Below are 14468 nucleotides of genomic sequence, written 5' to 3'. Positions count from 1 at the left end.
GCCTAACCTTTTATTAAGGCGCCCAATCTTTATTTAAAGACACAGAGCAATGAAGAATTGACCACAGCTCTGGAACTGCTATTTGCTAAAAATTTTGCCCCATGGCTTCACTTCATGGTACCACAGCCAACTACAAAGCCAAGCAGAAGAAAAGAAAACTCAAAAGCCTAAGGATGGAATATGTGTGCTGAAGCAAGAGAAAAAAAATATGGGGAAACTTTGCATTTTAGGAGAGTTTCTGATTTTAATTTGAGGGAAGTATGTGTAGACAGTATTATTTGCTATTCTGAAACAGAATAGGCTTTGATCTTGTTCACTAAACATGGAAGCCCACAGACAAAACACAAAAGCAAACACTGCAATAAGTGCTGCTGAAATGCAGACCCTGTCATGGTCTTTTCATATTTGCATGAAGGTTTTGTTCATAAAAATGTGATTCTTATTTTTTCTTAAGAAATTCTTAAGGATATGAACTATCAGCATGTGTGGATATTTCTTAAAATGAACCCGAGGCTACTCAACTGTCTGGATAGGGATTATTAGCTTGACATCTCCTGAACTATAAGGGATTACAAACCAGTAGACATGTGCTGTTACACTGTCTTCTAGGACCATTTATGCAGCTCCTGACAGTGTGAGTTTCTACTGGCTTGATTACTTGTAGTCATTTTCAAACGCTATAAGAAGCTAAGGTTGCATATGTCAAGAACAAGAACTACAACTTCATAGAATCATAGAATAGTTTGGGTTGGAAGGCACCTCAAGGTGTCATCTGTTTTGGCAAGTGGCTGAAGACTAGCCAATCTGACTGAGTGGATTGTTTTTATAGCTCTCTTCATGATGCTGCATGGAGTAAAAGCTTCAAAAAGGCTTAGATGGAGCATTTATGTTATAGTCTATATAATAGAATAATTATAATAATTATGTATAGGTTATAACTCTATATATCATAGAATTTATGTTATATTATCAGAATATGAATGTTGGCAAGGGAGGGATTTAAGGAACTAGGCTTAGTTCCCATTACCTAGCTTGAACTAATAGTTTCTAATCAAAACAAGCTCTGCTGCGTATTAAGTTGTTTGAGTTCAAACACTGCAGAAGCAGAGGATTTAGGGTTGAACTCAATGAATGAGGTATACACAAAAACAAATTATTTCTTTTGTCTTGTCTTAGTGCTTCAGGTCACAAAACTCTTCAGCACCATCCAGACAGAGCCACAACAGGATAAAGATACATTGTCCGTCTCCAAGCACAAGATAGGGGTAAACTGATATCCACTTCACATGCATTCATAAGGCTCCTGTGAAAGCCTGAATAGGTGCTTTGAGAAGATAGAAGGCAGCTGGAACCCTGAAAGCAATCCAAAATTCACGTTTGATTATGCCTTTATTGTGCATATGTTCTGAAAATTTTACACTAAAGAAACAGAAGTCACCCAACTGGGTTTGCTTCTTCAGCTCAGCTATTCTATTCACCTCTCCATTCGCCTTACAAGTGCCAATTTAAAACATGGGTCAGGCACAACTGGCTCATAACAAAGAGAAGAGATGACATTCAGATTACATTGCATTTATTAAAGTAATAAAGAGATACTACTAACTAGTGTCTTCCTAAATTTAAGTAGTGTTACAAATTGTTCACCATCCTAGTTGCCCTCTCTAAAATTAACTGGACAGATACTAATACCACTACAGCTCCTTTTCGAGTGAAACTGCAGAAACAAATGCTTTGTGGATTTCCGCACAACCTCAGCACTAAATCCTCTCAGTGGCACGTTCCCATGTAATATTTTCCAGATACCTCCTGAACTTCACCCAGTCAACTTCCAATTCACTCCCAAATGCCTTCTGATACCTAAAGGGGGGCTATAAGAAATCTGGAGAGGGCTTTTTAAAAGGGCATGTAGTGACAGAACAAAAGGGAATGGCTTTAATCTGAAAAAAAGGTAGATTTAGATCAGATATAAGGAAGAAATTCTTCACTATGTGCAGGTTATGAGGCCCTAGCACAGGCTGCCCAGAGAAGCTGTGGCTGCCCCATCCTTGGCAGTGTCCAAGGCCAGGTTGGACGGTGCTTGAAGCAACCTGGTCTAGTGGATGGTGTCCCTGCCCATGGCAGGGGGGTTAGAACTGAATGCGCTTTAAGGTCCTTTCCAACCCAAGTGATTCTATTATTTATGGATTTCCAGTATTACATACTAATATGAAAGACAGTACTATAGTATGAAATAGGCTGAAAAAAAAACCAAGAAACACTTTTAATTCCTTTTTCTGCTTGACGAATTTTTCAGGTTTTAGTTCTAGAAAACAAGATTCTTCAAACAGGCCTCCTATACAAAAAAGCACAGAGCTGCATGGGAGAGACACCATTAGCTCCAAAACTCCAAGAAAGCTTTCTGCACCAAGCTGTAACAGGATGGGGAGTGGGATAATCTCTGTACCTGAGATGTGTCTGAGTGGCTGGCTCCCCTGGCAGCCGTGGAGGCCACTTTCTAATTCTACATTAAGTATTTGTGACTTTCCAAGGAGCAATCCACATGAGCAAAGAAACAGCCAGAAAACAGAGTGCCTCACTGTCAGAATATTTAGTATATACAGGCAAACACATGCACAGTGAAGTACCTGTGGCTATTTTGACATGAAAGGTACAAATTGGCTATGCTTGTGTTACAACTCCATGTATCAACCTGGGCTGAGTAGGTTGGAAGGGATACACCTCCTGCTAAATATCAAGGGCATATCCACCTTCATTGTGTTGCATGGGCTTTCACATCTAGGCACATCTTATAGACACACCAAGGAATTCCAGATGACCCTGCGTTACCACCCTTCACTGCATCTTTGAGGTATTACCAGAAAACTAGACTTTAAGGATTATCTGAATGACTACAAAGAGGTAATAACAAGAAATCTTGTAGATGAGCACAGAAAAGCTCTTGCCACGGAGACTGCATGGGCAGTGTGGGCAAAACATGTCAAAACTACTAACACATGAAAAGGAAGCCATGAATAGCTTGAGGATGGCATAAAAGCAGACAGATAGCAAAAAGAAGCATTAGAAACGCTTTTTCAAAGTAAGGGTAAGACCCTCCTTGATGTGGTAGAAAAAAGGATTTGGGAAGGTGAGATAAGGTCAGGTTACTAGATAATGCAGACTTCCTGAGTAGCAAGATATCTGCCAAATGACGTGAGACAGCATGAATGTTAGAGAAGCCAGAGAGGAGCTGGTTGCAGTAATTAAGGTTTGAGGTGGTGAGCTCAGCATCAACGATCTAAAAAACATTACAGACAGCTCAACGAAGATGTACTCAGGATATAGCTGCAATCCAAACAGCTAACAAGATGCTCGGCTACTAAGCGAGTGACATAGTGAATAATAGAAGAAATAGTCTCCCTTTAAACCAATCAGTGCTGAATTCTCCTCTGGCATACTGTCCGTGACCCTCCACAAGCTCTGAGAGGTCCTGCAGAAACAAGTGCAGGTCAGAATGTAAGAACAAGAATAAGCAAGTGGGGGGTGGAGGTAGAGGCAGGGACTATCACAGGAAGAGACTGAAAGGAATGAGATTTGTTTATCTCAGAAAGGAGAAAGATAAGAAGGCACACAGTAAGATAAAATACCAAATACACTAGAGAGGAAGTATCTGACTCTTTCCCTTTGTGCGTAACATAAGAATAAAGGAACATTCAATGAAATGAAGAGCTCACGTATTCAATGCTGATCAAAGGAAATTCTCTTTCACATAATGTGTAATTGGACAGTGGAAGATATCACCATGGGAAGCAGTGGGTCAAGAACTGTGCAGGATTCAAAGAAGGATTGGACAGTTATATGGGTCACAGGAATATCCAGTTAGAACAATTATGCTAAACTTTGGAAGAAGTAAAAAGACAGGCTTTCAGAGTTTAAGCCAGTGCCCGAGTATGGAAAAATTAAAATTAGGTTTCTACAGGTGTAGATTATACCACATCTTTTTCTGAGGTCCTCCTGCCTTCTTTGCAAGGACTTGATGCTGGTCCCTTTAAGGCCAAATCATCAGTCTACATGAACTACACAGTTTGTATTTTCCCACTTCAACATCAGCGCCAGGGGCACTGAAAAGCTTTGTCTAGAGGCAACAATGCCAGCAAATTCAAACCTGCATTTTCTCACTAGTGATATAGCTGCGGCACCACCTGTAGCAAATCAGCACAAGGGATTTTTATCACAACACAATTTCCTTTACCATAGGGTGGCTATGACTGTGGAGCTGTAGCCATGTAGGCATGGAATGACAGAGTTTGCTACCTTCCTCCCCCCACCCCAGAGTCAAGCTCAGTCTTGCCTGCTGTTTTGCATTCCTTTTGCAGAAAGGCCAAAGCTTAATCACAGCCTAAGCTTAAGCTGCAGCAAATATCTCTCTGTTAGGTGGCTTGTGCATATGAACCTCCTAGTTCCTGACAATATACCCCTAGGAACTAACCTCTTTTAACAGAAGTGGTTTACAGTCTTCTCTAGACACAACACTAAATGAAAGGAGCCCAGGCTTTCTGTCGAGGTCCATATGGTTAATCTGTAGGCTCTAAACTGTATCTACCAGCTTCAGGACCTCAGGTCTAAGCAGGAGATACAGGCTCCATTCAGATAAACCCAGCTGCAGCAGCAGCAGTTCTGTATTTGCACCATAGCACATGCAAATTTACTTCAAGTGTCTCTCTGATGCCTACACAACCAAGCACAGATTTTTCTGCATAGTTCTGGTAGACTTAGGTGCCTGAAACGTATTTAATTACAGCTTAAATACTAACATCCCCTTTTGTAAGTACAGTTGCTTCCCATCTTCCCTTCCTTCCCTACCTTTGTAAATTAATCAATTCAGCCTGTTGCTGCCCTACATTCTCATAAGCAGCAGCTCAACAACTTTTCCTTGTCTTAACTAGATCTGAAGCCACCTTATTTTCATATGGAATGATCTTGAGCAGGATCAAAAGGGCAGGACAACGTTTACCTTCCCCCTCCCGTTATCTCCTCTTTGAATGTGCGTTGGGGGAACTCACATTCATTATGGCTTGTGTGCAAATGCTGATATTTCTTTTACCAGACAGACACAATTTAGGAACCCGCAAAATCTGAAGCCAAATAAAATCAAACCCTGAAACACTGGGGTTTAGGGGAAGAATCCCCTAAACCAGTTTGCTGGTTTATCTGGGATTTTACTGTCCTGCCTGTTCCACTTGACAGTTCATGTGCTGTACTTGTGCATCACTCACTTGACTGAGTTACATGTCCCTGAAGCTGTATTCACTTCTAGGTAACTCAGTGAAGTCAGAAAGTAGCTATCTTTTTTTTTGTGCAGCAGTTTGTGAAGTTTCTGCTCTCTGCTCAGTACCACTTTCTTAATTGTTATAATCCCGTAGGACTGAGTATTGTTTGGTAACTGTATTGATCATTACTGTAATTATGAAATCTCTTTAAGGTCTCTTTGACCCCTCAGAATGAGCCTCTTAACTTTGCCTCAGAACTGGATTCATCAAAACCATTAGAGTTTCGTCGCTTTATAATGTACCTTTCTCCAAACATAACCTTCCTGAGACAGTGACCCATGCTCCATGCAGTATTCTGGAGGGGCCTAATAACCATCTTCCAGAGGACTGTATTGCCTCTTTCATGGTGCATTATAGCTCACTATTCCACTGGTCTAGTGTCTTGTTTGCCTTTTTTATTGCAGATGTGCACTGAAGTGATGGTTTCTATGGGGTTTTTTTCCACAGTAACCCCTTTCTCCCTCTGATCAGTGTGCTGGATGTAACACCCATTCCCTACATTTGCTCTTTGTTCCCAGACTAATTACTTTTCATTTTCTATACCAAGCAGCATTTGCCATCTGCTGGCTCATCAACTAAATGATCCAAATCCCTTTTGAATCCGCTTGCATTGTTCCTTATCGCTTCTCTGTGCTTCCAGTTTTACTATCCAACCAGTGGAGATTTCACACACACAGAGCTCAGCTGAGGCACAGGAGTGGAGCTACAGGAATCCACAGGATCTTTTCACACCCTGGGCAGAGCATCCGCCTGGATTTGCCACTTGCTGCATTCATATAGAAAAGAAGGGTTAGCTTTGGCAAAAATTAGGCTCACATATGCTTCAGGCTGCTTGAGATAAAGGATGGCTTGAAGCCCAAGCCCTGTGCTGCAGGACAGCACAAGGCAGCATCTTACACCAGGGATCCCAAAGATTGCAGATGGGCTGCTGCAGCTTTCAGAGACTCCATCTGGTGTGTCCACACCAAGGTACAGCACGTACCCCACTCCCCACCTCATAGCTCTCACTACTAGTACTGGAAGGAGAGGCACATGCCACATCTTCACCTTGTCCTGTTTGTGTGCATGTCTGCACATGTGTGCACACGGGGAAAGGGGAAAAGGAAAGAGGAACATGGAAACAAAATGAGACTTCACCCATATAGAAACCAGCACCACTGTAGCCCCATAGGCAAAAATATAATTTCCTCTCAGCCCAACAGTGCAATTTCTGAAAACCCAGCACAAAGAACTTGCTCTGAATCCCCTCAGGAAATGTGTGAAAGGCCAGATGTGTGTGGCAGGAGCAGGGGTTTTGTGCGGAAGGCCAATGTGTGTGGCAGGAGCAGGGGTCAGGTGAGGACACACACTCTTTTCCCAGCTCTGAGCACTAGAATAGCATGGGCTAAGCACTGGTGCTTTTAAAGCAGGGTTTATGGGTAAGCCTTATGGTGTGCTGATGCATGTGCCACACGGCATTCTCTTGAAACTCTTTTCTATCTTAGTGACAGCAAACCTGACTTGCTGGTCTATTGCCTTTGCCTTATTTTGTTTGTCATTTGAGGAAGAAATTGTTTTGGATTACCCAGAGCAAGCAATCTTTTGGAGGATCTTTTCCAGTGTTCCTTTCAAAGCACTGCACGCACTCGAGGCATCATCAGTTGCCTAAGATGCATTCAGGTAAGAGAAGAAGAGCTAGACAACCTGTGCATTTTCTTGCAAATTTTATGATCCTTTACTTATGTGGAAAATGCCCACAGAGTGGTCAGTTCAGAAAGTTAAGATTTTGCAGCTGCTTTATGGTCCACATGTAAAAAGATCTATTTTATTTTTAAAGTGCATTGACTTTTCTGAATGCCAAGTTCAGCTAGACTTGATTTCAAACTTGGGCTTCATTTCAAACATCTGCTGCTCTCAGTTACAGTGGTTTTACATGGCAATTTGAGTTAGGAGCACAAAACAGATAAATCTTTAATGAGCTACACACATCAGAGGAAATAATTTGTGCAATGCCTTTCTTGGACAGCAAATCAGCATACCCTGACTAACTAACTTGCCCTTGTGATTGTGATTGGAGATACTGCATTTTATCCCAAACTTTCCACACACTTAAAATGAGCTGGGGTTCTAGGTGCTCATCATTTCTGAAAAGCAATATTTACATCTGCTTGAGCATGGAAAAATCAGCATTTGCTCCATACTACACTCATATCCCCTGTTCTGCTAGGACAGAGTAGTAAGAAGAAAGAGGTTTGGTAATTCAAGGCAGCATTCTGTTACTCCTCTTTAATATGTAAGTTGGAGGAATTCATCACAGGCATGAGTGAAAAGATTTGTCATAGTCCTCCTCTTAGTCTCATGTCTCTGAGAATAAAGCTCCAAGCAAAATTTCACTTTCATGTCTGAAGAGTCTGCATTCCTGGAGAACAGTGACAGACAATATTCAGCCCTTTTTAACAATAAAACTCTTGCGACCTGTTTTCAACCTGTTCCTCTACATTGCAGCTGTATGATTTGTGCAGCGTGCAGCCCCACAGAACTGCCTGGAATTCAGGAGTGTGATTTGAGCATGCATCTGTAATATTATTTGATTCACTGGAACTTTTTAAAACCTCCTCTACCACAACATTCAGACACAGCCTGGCACCTCAGTCTTGCTTCCCCTTCTAGCAAATTTGCATCCAGTGAAAGTAAGACATTAATCTTGCAAAAAGGGAAGGATTCAATGTTCCCTTGATGTAAGTATGATTTTCCCTATCTCATCTTCTGAAGCAATTGAAATTCTCTCCAAGACTATTGCAGAGGCCTCTGCCTACATGCAAAAGAAAAAAAAAAACCCAAAAAAACCCAAACTGTATTAATCAGTCTTTTCTTCTGGCTCACAAACATCTTCCAGATCTTTTCCTACCTCTATCCTCAGCACAAGCTTTCTTTCTTTTATACTACTTTCTATTACTAGCTTGGTTGTGACATTCCTGCCATTTCATCCTGCTGTCATGCTGTCCTCTTTTCCCTATGTTACTATCCGCATTCTACTTGTTTATCCCTTCCTTAAGCATCATGGCAATTCTGTCTTTCTCTTAGACTCCACACTGGCCTGAAACCCAGAGGAGGCCAGACTAGTTCAAGAGCCTGTTTTCTTAGGAGCTGTCAGTGGGTTTTCCAACAGCCTAGAAGAGCCAAAGGATAAAGTGGTCCCTACTGCCTTTAATGCACATTCTCCCATAGCTTCATTTCCCAGGTAGCCATTTTAACAAAGACATTTTGTTTGCCTTATCCAATTGTTTGTTTTCTTGTTAACCCTTTCTTTTCCTGTATCTTTTGCAAATAAAAGAGAAGTTCTGATTCTGTAGCCAATAATCTGACCTCATGTAAGAAGACAGATGCACAGCAGCAAAGTGAGAAGACTGACTTTTATAAGTAAGATTCATCTTAGTTAATATCAAACATTCCAGAACATAGACTTTTACATATGAACTAGTCACCCTAGGGACTCTTTATAGTCAGTGGAGACAGGACCATTCAAGGCTAGCTCAGCTGTAGGTATCTAAATTAGGAGAAATCAATTCAATCTTTAATTTCAGGTTCCAATTGCATATTGTGTGTCAGCATTTATTAAATCCACTGCATCCATCTCGCTGATGTCAATGGCATTTCTCAGCACTCACATTCTTGGGGCTACCACAAGACTTTTCATGCAAAAATATGCCAGAGTGCAGCTTTGTCTTCCAAATTACCTCAGGATTCTTCCTGGCTCTTAACTGGAAGTGGCAAGAGAATCTCTGTAACTTGTTTTTTCCGGATATGGCACTCAGCATTATTCAGGTACCTCAAACCCTCAGAGACAGAACAAACATATTGACTAATTTCCACCACTGAAAAGGTGAGCTCTTCCATGGGTTTGTACAGAAAGAAACCCATCAGTAATATCTTGCCATCTGTACAAAGAGAATATGTAAGTCTGTTTGAATGATTCCAACAGCATCCATTAAATCCCTGATCACAACGAAAAAAAGAAACAGAAGTTAAATGTATGGATTTCCATATTACGGAGATCTCAAACAATCCTGAAGAGAAGGAAGACACTGACTCCAAGGAGAAAAAGGGAAGAACTAGAGGTAACTGGCTTTGTAACAGAAAAATCCTTCCCCTGCCTTAACACAAATGCAGAGTACCTGAAGTTTACAGGAGGAAACTAACATTTCAGAGAGTAAAAACTCCCCTCCTATGCAACTTGTAACTAGGCAAACAAGAGACTGCTAAGTCCTGCAGTCAGCAGGGAGTCCATCTGCGTGGTCACTGTGAAGGGGCATCCACGTTTCTGAGTATGGAGAAACTGGAGAGTTAGGTGGGACACACAGTTTTAGACTTTATTCTATTCTTGTGATCCAAAACAGCTACCTAAGGTTTTGTTGTTGATTTGTTTTAGGTTTTTTTTCCAGTTGCCTAACAGTGACATTGTCGCTTTGAATAGACCATCCTGTGCTGTAGCAAGCACTTGCTTTTGGCAAAACTTTTTAAGAACATCTGTTTCCAATGCTCCAATCTCAGTTGGAAATGATGAAGAAACTACAGTAAGAAACTCAGCAACTGAAATCAAGGACTCCATCTCAACTTCTCTTTGGAGACACAGAGCTTATAATCAATAAGTGAATATTAGCTTAGGAAGACTATGAGAAGAAAAGGTCAACGGCACAAAAGCACACATTATATTATATCCATATAGAGAGAGTATGTTATTACCTAACAGTATCTTTGAGCACTGACTCATGGTTTCAGATTCACTGAGAACAGGGCTGCAGGTGGCAATCCATTCATGTATATTTGCTCTTCACAAAAACCAATTTTGCATTGAGGGAGCTGCTGAAATGGAGATGCCAGAACACTATCAGGATGATGTAGAAATCTTTGCAGATGTACAATTTTCATCTAAAATAAGTTCCACTGCAGTGTCCTACACTGCTTCAACACAAAATTGTTCAAAATTAAGCTTATTTTTACATAGTCTTCTCAGTTCTGAGGACAGATGCAGCCCTGATGTATGTCTGGGGGAGGACTCTTCACCATTTAGCTGCGACCACAGAATCTGCACCAGTTAAGAGTGTTCCACCCATAAGTGGTGATGAGCAAGGGGAGGACTGAGCGATCTTTAAACTATTTAATAGACTATTTAATAAATCCACACTTTGTGCAAGATAGGCCTGATGCTTTGGTCCATTCTGGCCACTTTTGCACTGCTCCAAAATGACTACTGGGGAGTAAAGTAGGTTGGTAAAATAAAGTCATTGTGCAGGCTCATGTGCCAGCATTTTTGCTCTTCTTAGTCAGGGAGATTGAAGACACAGGAGACGTATCCATTGGTAACACCTTTACCTTCAACCACCGTCTTGTGGACTGCAGCAGTAATGTTAACAGCCATATTGCTCCACCATTAGCAAAATGCCCAGAGCTACCTGTTGGCTCTAATTCTTTCTGACTTTCCCGGGTTTGTCTCTTTTTTGTAATTGGTTTGTTTCCCACCATCTTTTACCTAGATCTTCGTTCTTGAGAGTGCCTTCTGTGCAAAGAGCCCCACAGCCATTTCCCCTAATGCCAGGCCCAAACATAGACTGCTGCTCTCTGAAAGTTTTGATCTTAGGTTGCTTTATCCTTTCAGAGCTGACCTTAGTAACATGCTTAGAAAAAGAAGGGAAGGGAAGCCTGTTTGTGAATGTAGATTATCCTGCAGAGGTTTCCTTTTTTAATGTGATGTATAAAAATCGTGTGTGAGAGACAGCGAGCCGGTGATTTCTATGCCTGGCTAGAAATCCTCCTTACCTTCTTTCACTCTTGAAACAGAGGGAGCAGCTCTGCTTAACAGAAGTAATTATGATTGTAATAAAACACAATATTCCCCCCAAAAAATATCTGACTACATTGTTATCTTAGGAGCTAACGAAAATGGGGATCATGGTTTTAAGTGCATGTCCATTAGCGGTAGGCCTTGTACAACGTATTAATGCCAGAACCAAACATACTGCAGATGAGGCTGTACAACAGCAGTTTCACTGGTTACCACGGAACACCGGTGCTCAGTCAGGAAACCACCGCAATAACCCCGCAGCTTTCGCATGTCAGTATTAGGGCACCACTACAGCAGCACTGCAGGACTTGGGAAACGTGTCTCCGTCGTTCCTAATTACCTCTGCCCTCTCAGGGACGTGCGAAACCGCCCATGAGCACGCACCCTCCCTTCCCTCCCGCTGCCTGACCCATTATTCACCGGCGGCGGGGGAAGGAAGGACGGGCACAGGGCTTCCACGGGGGCTCTTTAGCCGCCACTGGTGCCTCAGCAGCGCTGAACGGCCTCAGAGGGAGGGCGGCAAGCGGGGGCTGGCCCCGGCCGGAGCGGGTTTCCTGCGGCTGCGGCCCGGCCCCGCCGTCCGCCCTCAGCTCCGGGGTCGACGGCTTGCCGTTCTCCCCGCCCCCGCGGGCCGCAAGCCGGTGAAGGCAAGGCGGCCTGGGGCGGGGGCAGGCAGGGCGGGCCGCGGCCGCAATGCAGCACCGCCTCGCCAGGAGACGCCATGGCCGCCCAGACTGCCCTGCAATGCCGGCGTCTCCCCGTTAGGTGCTGCTGCTGGCCGTCCGTGCGGTACCGTGGTAGCCTAGGGCAGAGCCCGAACGAGCGGCAGGTTGCTGTGCTGGGTGTGATACGGGGATAAGTACGCACATCTGCACAAAACAGGCTTGTGCGCACAAAACGTATGTGGGGGGTGAGGACGGGCACTCTGTGCCAAACTGCGGAATTCATTCCAGCGCTGAACCTAGGGGCGTGAATGGGCCCGAAGCACCCTGAGGTGAATTCAGTGTCCTCTGTTCTCGCCTCTGCTCCTCCGGTATAAAAAGCACCTCTGCAGTTACTGCTGAAAACGGAACTTGAAGTGAGGAGTTCCCCCCCGGCAGGAATTCAGCACGGGTGGCTCTTCCAAGAACTACAGAAAAGTAAGGATATACCTACTGTACAACATGGTCAGTCAGTTAGCTGTCACCCTGCAGCCATCCTCAATTGGTTATTTGCCTGTCAAGGGGCACCACTGCCACACAAGAGCTACAGAAGCTGCAGGCCAGCAACTGGTTTGGAGAATTAGAATGTGGCAACTGGCCACCAGCTTCACCTGATCAAGCCTGCAGTTCGGAGATGGGATGAGGGTGGTGAGCTTTCTTTTACTATATGATCAGCTGGCGATGCTTTTCCCCTTAAACATAACAACCTACAGACCAGCAAAATGGCAAGCAGTGGAGTAGCCGATGTTAAGCTTTCTCCTTTCTCTGCAGCATAGCAAAACACTGGCAAGCCCTTGTGTTTGTATGTACTATGACAGCCCAAGACAACTCTAAGAAATGCATGAGACTAGAAGGAACACACGGAAGTATCAGCGTTGGGAGAGATCCTCCATCAGTGGCCTGCCTTTTCTGACAGTGAGAGACCCAGAGTTGTTCTATATTTACGACAACAGTCCACAAAGGCCCACAACATGGAGCCTCTCATATCTCACCTGGAAATTCCTTTGTGCTGAAGTTACTGAAATTACATCAGGCGTAGTTTTTGTAAGTTAAAGCAGATTCTGACACACAAAGTGGGATTTGAGTCAAGTGGGAAAGTGGGATTCTCCCTCTCTATTCCACTCTCATGGGACCCCTGCTGGAGTACTGTGTCCAGCTATGGGGCCCCCAACACAAGAGGGATGTGGACTTGTTGGACCAAGTCTAAAGGAGGCCATGAGGGTGATCAGAGGGCTGGAGAACCCCTCCTATGGAGACAGACTGAGAGAGTCGGGGTTGTTCAGCCTGAAGAAAAGAAGGCTCTGTGGAGACCTTATTGTGGCCTTTCAGTACCTAAAGGGCCTACAAGAAATCTGGAGAGGGGCTTTTTACAAAGACATATACCGACAGAACAGGGGTGAATGACTTTAAGCTGAAAGAGGGGACATTTAGATTAGATATTAGGAAGAAGTTCTTCACTGTGAGGGTGGTGAGGCACTGGCCCAGAGAAGCTATGGCAGCCCCATCCCTGGCAATGTTCAAGGCCACGGATGGGTTTTGAGCAACCTCATCTAGTGGAAGGTGTTCCTGCCCATGGCAGGGGGTTGGAAACATATGATCTTTGAAAGTCCCTTCCAACCCCAGCCATTCTCTGAATCTAGGATTTATAAGTAAAGGTTCCTCAGCAATTACACTTACCTCATTGAAATGCCCCAGCTAAGACCACAGTCCCACTGAGTAGGGGCCTGTACATTCAGAACCTCTTTCCCCAGCCCCAGATTTAATTCCAAACTTGGTGAAGACAGCAAGAATGCTTTTACTGAAGCCAGCACACTTTGAGCCAGGCTTCACCCTGTAAATATTTACTGATGAATAAGACCTGATTCCCAGTCTGGCTACTATAACCAAAGATGTTTCTCTGTCAGCTCAGGAACCCATGGGTGCAGATGCATTGCAGATGCACAAGGGCTTTACAAGACATAGAAGATAATTTACTCCTGTTAATAGTTACCCCTTTGGCTAAACTTTCCAGTTTTTACTGTCTGTTTAACATTAATTCCCTTCCTTTTCTGTCACTATTACACTAATATTGGCCTGTTTTACCTAATTGCATGTAATCTTTGCTGAAAGTATAGCATTGTTACTTCAGGTTTTTTCACTGTTAACTCTTACCCCAGCTTTACTTCACAGAACAAAATAGTTGTCCCCACATGCTTCTCGAAATAATTGTTGGTTCCTCTTATAATTTGCTTAGATGCGATCTTCTATTTAGAAATAAAATACAATCATTGACTAACCACTTTAAAGCACCTTTGTGCTAACCTAAATTAATCCCTATTCTACTTGTTTTTCTGCCTTTCTGCTCCACAACTGCCCCCTAGAGAAATAGTTCTGCATGGAAAAAATAAGACGAGCATCCAGTAATGCAGTACTTTCAACAGTTAGTTTGCACTAGCCTGGTGAGGACTGAGATTGGTAGAGGCATTTTCTCAGCAAAACTGGAAAATGCTGACCCAGAGGCACGGATATATTTTAGACAACATAACTTTTCTGAACAAAGTATTTTTCAGAACCTTTCATTTTTCCCCCAGGCAACAAAATTGCTGATGAAAATTTGCCAGGACGTGGCCAGCTACAACATCTCCAAAATCTGACGGGTCA

Source organism: Lathamus discolor, chromosome 4 (genome assembly GCF_037157495.1).
Source record: "Lathamus discolor isolate bLatDis1 chromosome 4, bLatDis1.hap1, whole genome shotgun sequence".
NCBI classification, from domain to species: Eukaryota; Metazoa; Chordata; class Aves; order Psittaciformes; family Psittacidae; genus Lathamus; species Lathamus discolor.
This window is presented reverse-complemented; position numbering follows the sequence as displayed.